Consider the following 10,160-nt stretch of genomic DNA (forward strand, 5'->3'; position numbering starts at 1 on the left):
TGATATCAGCAAACCGCTTGATGTTTACAGGATGAAAGTTCACCTCTTTGGCGCTGTATCATCCCCGAGCATTGCTAATTTTGCCCTGCGTCAAACTGCTGATGACAACCAGAAGCATTACTCTGATGAAGTTATGAAAACCATCAAAACTAACTTATGTGGGTGATTGCCTCCGATCTGTGGCAACAGCAGACCGAGCCATAAAGCTTGTCAAAGATCTCACTAAAGCCTGCGATCAGTGAGGTTTCACATTGACAAAATGGGTCAGCAAAAACTGTGAGGTGTTAGCAAGCATTCCTGAGCATCACAGAGCAAAGGCAGTCAAGGAACTGGACCTGGGTAAAGAAAAGCTGAAAGAACAAATCACAGTCGAGCCTGCACTTGGAATCCACTGGAACACCCACAGTGACACCTTCAGCTTTAAAGTAACTGTCAACAGCCGGCCTGCAACCAGAAGAGGTATACTCTCCACAGTAAGTTCAGTTTATGACCCATTAGGTTTTCTCTCTCCTTTCATCCTGAAAGCCAAACAACTACTGCAAGAGCTCTGCAAATCCAGGTATGGATGGGATCAAGTTATTCCACAGGAATTTGCAATGCCCTGGCAGAGATGGATCGGGGAATTAATTCAGTTACGTGGGTTTCAAGCAGCAAGATGTATAACGCCTGAGAACTACGACCCAGTGGCGACCGCTGAGCTGCATCACTTCTGCGATGCAAGTGAGTCAGGTTATGGTACAGTAAGCTACCTTAGACTAACAAATCACCAAGGCAAAATCCATATCTCCTTTATATTTGGAAAAGCCAGACTCTCACCTCTCAAGCAGATCACCATACCCAGGCTTGAACTCACTGCAGCAACATTGGCTGTAAAAGTGGATCGGATGCTGAGGAAGGAGCTGCATTTACCACTCACAGATTCAACTTTCTGGACAGATAGTACACCTGTATTGAAGTATATTCACAATCAAACAAAGAGATTTCATACATTTGTATCCAACAGAGTTGCAATGATCCATGATCTCTCTCACACAAGCCAGTGGAGATACATAAATTCAAGAGACAATCCAGCTGACGACGCATCACGAGGATTGCACGTGGAATCTTTCTTAAGATCAAGATGACTGAGAGGTCCTGAATACCTGGTCAGAGGAACAAAAGACATGGCCAAAGATCACACAAGGTCTAGGAGAGATATCAGCAAATGACCCTGAGGTGAAAAAGGAGGTCACAGTTAACAGTGTGGAAAAGGAGATCACAGTTAACTGTGAGGATTGAAAACCAACATCCGATATGCACATTAATCAAGTATCACTCATCATGGAACCGACTTCAGAGGTCTGTAGCCTGGATATTGAAGGTGAAAAAACTACTTAAATTGCTAAGTCAGCTAAGAAGGAGTCAGACACACTGCCTGGTGAGTCAGCTATCCACCTGGAGATGGCAAACTTCCTAACCACAGACTCATGCATAAATGCTATACGCAGATTCATCTGCAGGAGAGGAGCAGTTATAAGTATCAGGACGGACTGTGGGACAAACTTTGTCGGGGCCCAAAGGGAACTACAAGAAGCTTTGAAAGAGCTGAATCATCAGAAGATTCAAAACACCCTTTTAACAGAGGGAGTAAAATGGACTTAACCCTCCTTTGTGAGCCCACCACGGCGGAGTCTGGGAAAGACTGATCAGACTAGTCAAAAAGATCCTCACATCTGTTCTAAAACAACAAACGCTGGACGATGAAACTCTATCAACAGCACTGTGTGAGGTAGAAGCCATCCTGAATGACCGACCGATAACTACAGTGTCAAGTGAACCCAATGATTTGGAACCACCAACCCCAAACCATTTGCTCCAACTGAAAGCGAAACAACTATGCCACCAGGAGATCATTATTCAAGGAAGAGGTGGAGACAAGCACAGTACCTTACAGATCTCTTCTGGAGATGGTGGACAAAAGAGTATCTTCCTCTCATGCAAGAAAGAAGTAAGTGGAAGAGCATAAAAAGGAACTTGAGTCCTGGAGATCTGGTCATCATTGTTGATAACACAGCACCAAGGAACTCATGGATTATGGGCCGTGTTGTAAAGACATTTCCAGATGCCAAGGGCTGTGTGAGAAGTGTTTTGGTTAAAACCAAAAGCAGTGCGATTCAACGACCAATAGATAAGCTCTGTCTTCTAATGGAGGCAGCAGGATAAATGGAGAGAGGCCGTGATTTTCCAGCCTTCACTATGGACCGTTTCAGATATTCTGACACGATTATGAACTTTGAGAAGACAGATAGTCATCATCAAGTAACTGAATGGACTTTGAATTTAAAGAGCATAATTAATTTCCCTTGTGTAATTGTTCTATTTTGGCTCCTTTTGAATCTTATTTATGTAATTGTTTTGCTAAAGCCAACAATTAGGGGCCGGGATGTTGGAGCCTATTGATTCTTTGTATTAATTATTTGGAAAATGGTATATGGTAATGGTATAAAATAATGCTAATGATAAGGATGACTATTCAGGATATATATTGTACATGAACTATTATTTATGATCGTTTTGCTGCTCAGGTCCCTCCTCCTAGTCAGGCCATCCTCCTCCTGTGATTAGGGAGAGAGGACAGCTGGTTTGTGCTTTTGTCTGTTTTTTGTGTTGAAGGAGTGAGGAGTGAAACAGTTTATCAACCACTAAATTACGTTTTTTATTTGCTCATTGTCTGAAGTCAACCCGGAGAATATTTCTGTTTATGTAAATAAATTCAAAACTTTTTGTTGAAACTGGAAACATCTCCGCGAGTGCTTATTATTTAGTGAGTCGTGGACCTCCTCCTCAGAAACTACTCTGACCTTTTTTGAATGCAAGAGTAGCCATAACAGCATATACAAAAGGAGTGGCTTCTGATTCTTTTTCCTGTGCAAGTATGGATCAAAGAGCAGCGGGCAAAGTTGGTAGAGAGAGAAGAGCAGCCAGGAGAGGGAGGAGTTTAGTTTTATCTCTTACTGTAATTTGTATTCTACCCCTGGAATTCTGAGATTCTGCATTATTCTGTTTACGTAATCTTTATTTTTTGTATGGTCCTGAAGTACTTATGCAAAAGCACAAATGTTCTTGAATAAATCTCTGCATTCCTGATTCAGTGTTGTTGCAATATATTACAGCATATACTATAATTTAGAACCATTAAAGTGCAAAAGATCCTATATAAAATACTGATTTACCTGACAAAAATCATTCAAACTTGAAATATAAGATGTATTTGATGTAATGTTCTTTGTTGTTAGTATTTTGCCGTTCCGTTTGTTAAGAGTGATTGTGTGTGTTGTGAGACACACTTTTGGGCATGAGATTAACTGTTGAGCTGAGCTGCAAGATGGAAATGCAGACTGTGTTAAGAGTTTTGAACATGTCGCTTCAGTTTCGACCAATGCTCCTTAGCAATCGAAAAAAAATTGTAATGGCTTTTTATTTTAGCCTTTATTGTTACGTGTTGTTGTATACATTATATTGTTGGTTGGTGTTCTGTGTCGGCTTTTTACGACCTGATCACATATCCTCGCGTCTAAAGAGGAGGAAAAAAACATCCCCCCCCCCCCCCCCCCGGACAGTTTTAGTGAATAATTGTGAGATTCCCCCTCTACTTTTTTAGCTTTGTGGATATAAAGGTGAAGTTTTTTCCTCTCACTTCAGCATACTTTGGCTTCTTTTTTAGTTTCTTTCTATCGCCAATTCCAGATTACTTTTACTATGAGACGTATTAAAATTCAGAGGCAGCTTCCGTTGCGAGAGAGGGATGCAGTTTGAACTATAAGTTTAAAAACAAATTGTACAACTGTGAGAAATAGTTAAAACAATGATTAAAGAAGAAGGTTAAACCTTTTTCAGCTTTCACTCACGTTTTCTTTTCTGTCAAAATGACAGATTTTATTTTCAACTCATTTTACTTTCTGTCATAAGTAGGCCTAAGCCTTAAAATGTTAAATGAAGCTCTGTGATTTATCTGTTATGTTGGCTTTAATTTAGTACCTATTTGAAATAGGTCTACAAGAATCAAATCAAATCAAATTTTATTTGTATAGGCCAAATTCACAAATCACAGTTTGCCTCAGAGGGCTTTACAATCTGTACAGAGACGACACCCTCTGTCCTTCGACCCTCGATTCGAGTGAGGAAAAAGCTCTTTTAACAGGGTTAAGAATAACAGAATAACGTTGAATAAACGTTTTTGTCTGATAACTACTGGAATGGCTTTGATTTAATGGGATTAGGAGGCGGTTGAATGGAGGCAACTGCGATAGAAAGAGATCATAAATCTCAGACGTGTAACCGGGTACACGTCGGTTAGAAGCCCCGCGCATATTTAGAGCATGATTCAATGAGAGAGTAGCGGGGGAAGGTGACAGTCTCAATGTTGCAAACTAGGGTATCAGTCTGGTACTCTGCACTACAATACCATGTTAACTAGACTCCACACCAGCATTGACTGTATCGCTAGCAGGCTCTCTAGTCACCTGTGACCTGCCAAATGCTACATCCCTGATGTCAAACCTGCATCAAACACCTGTCTATATTGCTAGACAAAGCAGCAGCGCCGACTCCAGTAGGATGAAGGCCATCTGCTCTCAGACCACACAACCAGTGGCTTGCTCCCGCGCCTTCCACGCCGCGACCGAGCAGGGACAAATTCCACAGCAGCTGCCGACGAGACTAAGCTAGTGCTAAGGCTAGCAGGCCTGCTATCAGGCCTGGGGCTAACACTATCTGCAGTGCCCGTGTTTCTAACTGAGAGAAGCTGTTCTAGCTCACGGACACGTCTCTCTAATAGAGACACCCTATCTGCAACTGCAGAACAGTCAGCACAAGCCATCGTAACACTTGTTTGTCGAGGCTGTGTCGACTGCGGTGAAAGGCAAAAAGCAGTGAGCTAGGCTAAGCCTAGGAAGCTAACCGGGCAGTAACAGACTACCCAGTAACAGAAAAGCGGTTCGACAAAGTACGTACAAGTTATAAAGTCTAACGTTAGCTGCAGTACAAAACCAGTTTGACTATGAAATACTCAGAAATCGAAGAAAAACAGCCAAGATGGATAGAGAAAGAGAGAGACACAGTAAACAACAGCTTTCGATCTCACAGAAGTCCCGGTATGCGTCACAGGCAGCGTAAATATACTACTCTTACTCAGGAATTTCTCAGATTAGAGGTTGGGAAGAGCTAAGAGTGAAATGTAAACAGGAAGAAGACCTGGAGTGTAATTTTGAAGAAGGGGATCATTGTGTACTAGTAGTCAGTGTTTTTCTTTTAACTCTAGACATAAAATTACACAATACAATCTTATTCATAGAACATACTATACCCCTGACAGACTACATAAAATGTCTATAGTCAAAGTGCTTAATGATATTACAGGACTAACCATCCCCGCAGAGCTAAGAGTAATTCTCCTGGGTGACACATCTATGTTGAAAGTCAATAAAAACCAACTCAAATTTATTAGAATTGCCCTTATTACAGCCAACAAATGTATAGCTATGCATTGGAAAGATGTATTAGAATCATGCATACCAGGTGAAAAGACTATGTATAATTTGAAGGGTAAACCTGGAGAGTTCCAAAAGATCTGGGGTGGTTTTCTACTATATGTGGACACGGAGTCCACAATACAGTAATCCTCTTATATTTAAACAATGTCATGTGATTGTTAAACATGCTTATTCATCATTTGGTGCTTTATTTTTATTTGTCTTAATTTTTTTTTCTACCTCTCCCTGCCATTTAATCCCTCTCTGCAACAGTTTTGTTTTAGGCTATATATGTTTGTTTCTTTCTTTCTTTCTTTCTTTCTTTTGTGATATACTGAAGGCTTGTATTTATTCTTACTAATCTGACTTGGTACACACTCTGTAGGAATGTATGGTCGGACCTGTGGGGATGGGCTGATCTGGTACCTATTTGTCATATTGTTGTACATTGCCCTTTCATTCAGCTCTAGGGTTGTAAAAAAATCTAATAAAGATATTGTTGAAGAAAAAATTTAACAATGTATATAACTATAAAGCAGTATAGTAACTGAAACTCTTACCACCATGTTTTCCCTCTCCACTTGAATGCAAACAAAAATGTAGAGCATGAGGGGTGGTAAGAGCTTCTTCTCCTCTGGGCTTCGTCATCATCAATCAAATCTCCCCTGTATTCAACCACAAAGTATCCTTTGCAGAATGAAACTCGGGTGAATGAACCACGTCCTGTAAGAAAAAAATTAAGGACAAAAAAAACAAATTATGTCCACTACAATTGTTTTTTGATCTGTAGCTAAATGTATTAAAAACACACACTGTAGATAAAGAGCGAGAATAATGTCTAATTTGAATTTATGAAAAAGTGGTAGTGGTGTGCTCATGCCCTGTCTTTATACTGTCAAACTAAATAAAATGCTGGGGCTCCTAAAGAAAAGGGTCAACATGAGAAAAAAAGCAATGGAGCAGGACAAAAATACTTGAGTTGGATTTAAATGCCTTTGTTAAAAAAATGGCTACTTATGGAACGATACTGCCCTGTTTCAACCTAAAAGGCATTCATCAGGGTACAAAATGGTGAACAGAGGGCAAAAATGTTTATAACCTTGGTAAGGGGGGCCACCTAATCCTGACTGAGTGAATACCAGAGGTGGGAATTGTGGAGTCGTCACATCATCTCCATGCCATGTATTTGTTCTTTTCATGCACTAAACCAGCTGAGTCCAATCAGCACAGCTCTTCAGCCAGGAAGGTGAGCTAATTAGTGAATGCACCTGGTTCAGTGACTGAGCAGAACAAATACATGGCATGGAGATGACTTGATGACTCCACAATTCCCACCTCTGGTGAATACAGGAGGCCGACATCAGGACATCCCAATACAAGTCACATTTAAGACGACACACCTCCCCCACATGTTCATCCTGTACATCCTACACATCCTACACATCCTACACTTATAAGAAATACCCAAACATTAAATTGCATCCATTATTATATCCATCACAAGAACACAATCCTGTACCTTGCCATGTTTTGAATAAAGGATTTTATATCCATTTTTATCATTTTTATCTTCCACTTCCTTTTCCCTTTTCAACATTTAAGTTCACTTCATGGCTGCATGATTGAGATGTGCTGCCAACTGCCAGCTATTAAGGTGACCCTGCTGGTATACGGTTCAGCCACGCAGCTGCTGCTGAGGTGATACATGCAGGCAGTGCATCACCTCAGCAGAGGGAGGAGGACAGGATGAATGGCTGTTACTGTATGACGTCTGTATTCTGTATCCTTTCTAAACTTTACTCAATATTACGATTTCAAGAATATGTATTTATTTTACCGACATTTTGACTAATTTCTAGTGATATATTAGTTTATATAGTGGTTTTTCCTGCTGTTAGCTTTACTGTTGCTGCTCTAGAAACAACATAATGTAACATAAAAATTAATAAAAAATTATCATCATCTGTTTCTGAATCTATTCTTGGAAAAAGAAAATAGTAAGCAAAAGAACTGATAAGGAGTATATGTACTGATAAGAAATGTATCACCACTTGTCCATCTATACATCTAGATAGACAGCCAGATAAACAATAACACATTTAACACTAACAACAATAACATTTATTCTCAGCAACAGGCTGCTCCTCCCTAAGTGCAAAACAAACAGACTCAAAGACTCCTTTGTCCCACGAGCCATCAAACTCTATAACTCTGCACTTGGTGGGAGGGGGAGGAGTAGCAGGAGAGTGGGGAAGGTGCATTCAACATGACCTGAACACCTAGATCTGTAGTGCTGTAAATGTGCAGTAACTACAATAACTGTACAATATCTCTGTGCAATAACAACAATAACTGTGCAATATCTACTGTGCAATGTACCATTTTTCTTATATTATTATATTTATTATATTTTTGTATTTATATATTTATACTTGCACTGTACCTGTCCTACACACAACTGTGCTCTTTTTGTGCTTTTACTTCTACTTTTTGTCTATTTGAACTCTGTGTGCTTTTCTTTTCTTTTTACTTTTTTACTGTACTGTCGGTCTTTGTGATGCTGCTGGAACCTCAATTTCCCTGAGGGAACCTTCCCAAGGGATAAATAAAGTACAATCTAATCTAATCTAATCTAACACCATCTTACCTTTCACTGCATTGATGTACTTCACCTCCAATCTCCATGTTTTGTCAGTCTTTAAAACAACATGGTGACAGGCATCTTTAAGAAGACTGATCCTTGGTGGCATTTCAAACTGCAAAGAAATTAATAAAAAATGAGATAGCTTAGGCATCACTTCTAGTTAAATTAGATTACAGGGTTTTAAACAATATGTTACCTGAGTAACATATGGACTCTTCCCCTTAGCAAACTGAGAAACAGGAAGTGCAAACATTCAATTTTTACCATCTCTCTCCACCTGCCACTTTTGAAGCATTTAAACTGATGACGAGACTCAAACAACAGAGTACTTGGTCTTCTGTTCTTTTTATTGTGCTATGCCAACTCAATTTCTGTTAAATCCAACCTAAACTTAGTTGTGAAATATTGAGTTTATTGTGTAATGAAATCAATCAGTACAGTCGAGTCTAGATCAGGGTAAACCTTTTCAGACGCACCTTCCAACAATCGCCCAGTAGTCTATCTTAATTAATCCAAAGCAATTTATTGCGATCCCAAACGAACTCCATAAATCAGGATGCACAATTCCAAACGATCAACCAATGGATAATCAACAAATGAAACGAAACTGATAGTAAACCGATGGTATTCGGTGGTTAAAAAACTGTACGATCACCCCGTCCATGTCCAAGGGAAATCACTTCCTGCTTTCCCGTTTAAACACACCTGACAATTAATCATCAAGCCACAGATGATACCATAAGCAAACCATAGGGGGAACAATCATTTCAACTAACCAAGGCATAACACTGTTTCATGAAAATATGTAGCCTACAATAATATAATAATTCTAAACATAAAAATAAAACGCATAAATACCAGTATTCAAACAGAAACATTTCATATATGAGCAATATGGCTCCAACAGTAGGTTCCCTAAATCCTTCATTTAACATATTGCTCGTTTATTATTTTCTTCTATGATATAAAGATATATATTCTCTGAATTTGATTTCCACTGGCATGATTTAGGTTACACGTCCACTACGTTTTTAAGTAATATTCCAAGCAAAACCTGGCTTGCTACACTGCTTAATAACTATAACCAACCAACATTAAAATCGTTCGAAATTAACTGCGCCTTGTCTGAAAAGCATGGCTCTAAAAACTTTGCCTGCTTCAACATGGTTGGATTATCGTCGCCCACATAAGCATGACTTCAGGTTAAATTTGGATCGAGTCAAGTGCATTGTGCTGCGAAACCAATCACCCATCCCCCCACACCAGGTGTGATGGACTCGATGAATATGGCCGCTATACTCCTACCCTGGCACAGATAAAAAAGAAAAATAAATAAGATAACTGACACCCGAACATGCAAATGACCTTAATTTTAACGAGTCAGTCCACCGTGGTACCCGAAAACTCTGATAACTGTCTTAATTAGCTGACTGTTAACTCTAGCAAGTGCTAATTAGTGATACACCTGTGTTCGGCTAGCGACCCTTAAACAAGAAAGCCGACAGTTTTAGTAAATAAATAAATGACTACACAACGCATCAAACTGTCATGGCATTACGCTACTGTATATCTCAAGAAAATACTGAATACTTACTGAACACGCCGCTTGTTTACCCTGTTTCATCGACTTCAGCGGTGGCACGGAGCTGTTGCTGTGGCTCGGAGTTGTTACGCTGGCGGTTGTATGACAGCCAACTTCCGGTCAGATTTCACATTAAAAGCATACCGGCGGAAGTCACAATGTAATGGCGATTTAACGAAGGAAAGGTAACGTGCTACTCAGCAAATTAAATGAATAATATTTTTTTATTCAAAGAAACTTCTTCCAGTTGACCCGCATGCCTTTGGGTGAACACTAGTTGAGATTTAATGAGCTTTCTTCAACAGTGGTTTTCTCTTTGCCACTCTACAATAAAGCTTTGACTGATGAAGAACCCAGGCAACAGTTGTTGTATACCGAATTTTCAGCTTTCCCCCATTTCTGAAAATGTTTCTTTTTTTGTATA

At 39.6% G+C, this 10,160-nt stretch overlaps 1 protein-coding gene across 4 annotated transcripts in view; it reads right to left on the bottom strand.

Moving 5' to 3' along the window:
• The window catches only part of LOC311253742 (uncharacterized protein), a 40,302-nt gene extending 30,465 nt beyond the window's left edge, over positions 1-9,837 (bottom strand). For all 4 annotated transcript variants that reach the window (XR_014621851.1, XM_084384222.1, XM_084384223.1 and 1 more), the window contains exons 1-3: positions 9,749-9,837; positions 8,158-8,266; positions 6,071-6,233 (exon numbers count right to left, since the gene is read on the bottom strand). The gene's annotated coding sequence lies outside the window, so the exon portion shown is untranslated. The remainder of the gene's footprint in view (positions 1-6,070; positions 6,234-8,157; positions 8,267-9,748) is intronic.
• Positions 9,838-10,160: the final 323 nt, after the last annotated feature.

The sequence above is a fragment of the Pagrus pagrus genome, assembly GCF_965226575.1.
Source record: "Pagrus pagrus genome assembly, contig: HAP1_SCAFFOLD_40, whole genome shotgun sequence".
Classification (NCBI taxonomy): Eukaryota; Metazoa; Chordata; class Actinopteri; order Spariformes; family Sparidae; genus Pagrus; species Pagrus pagrus.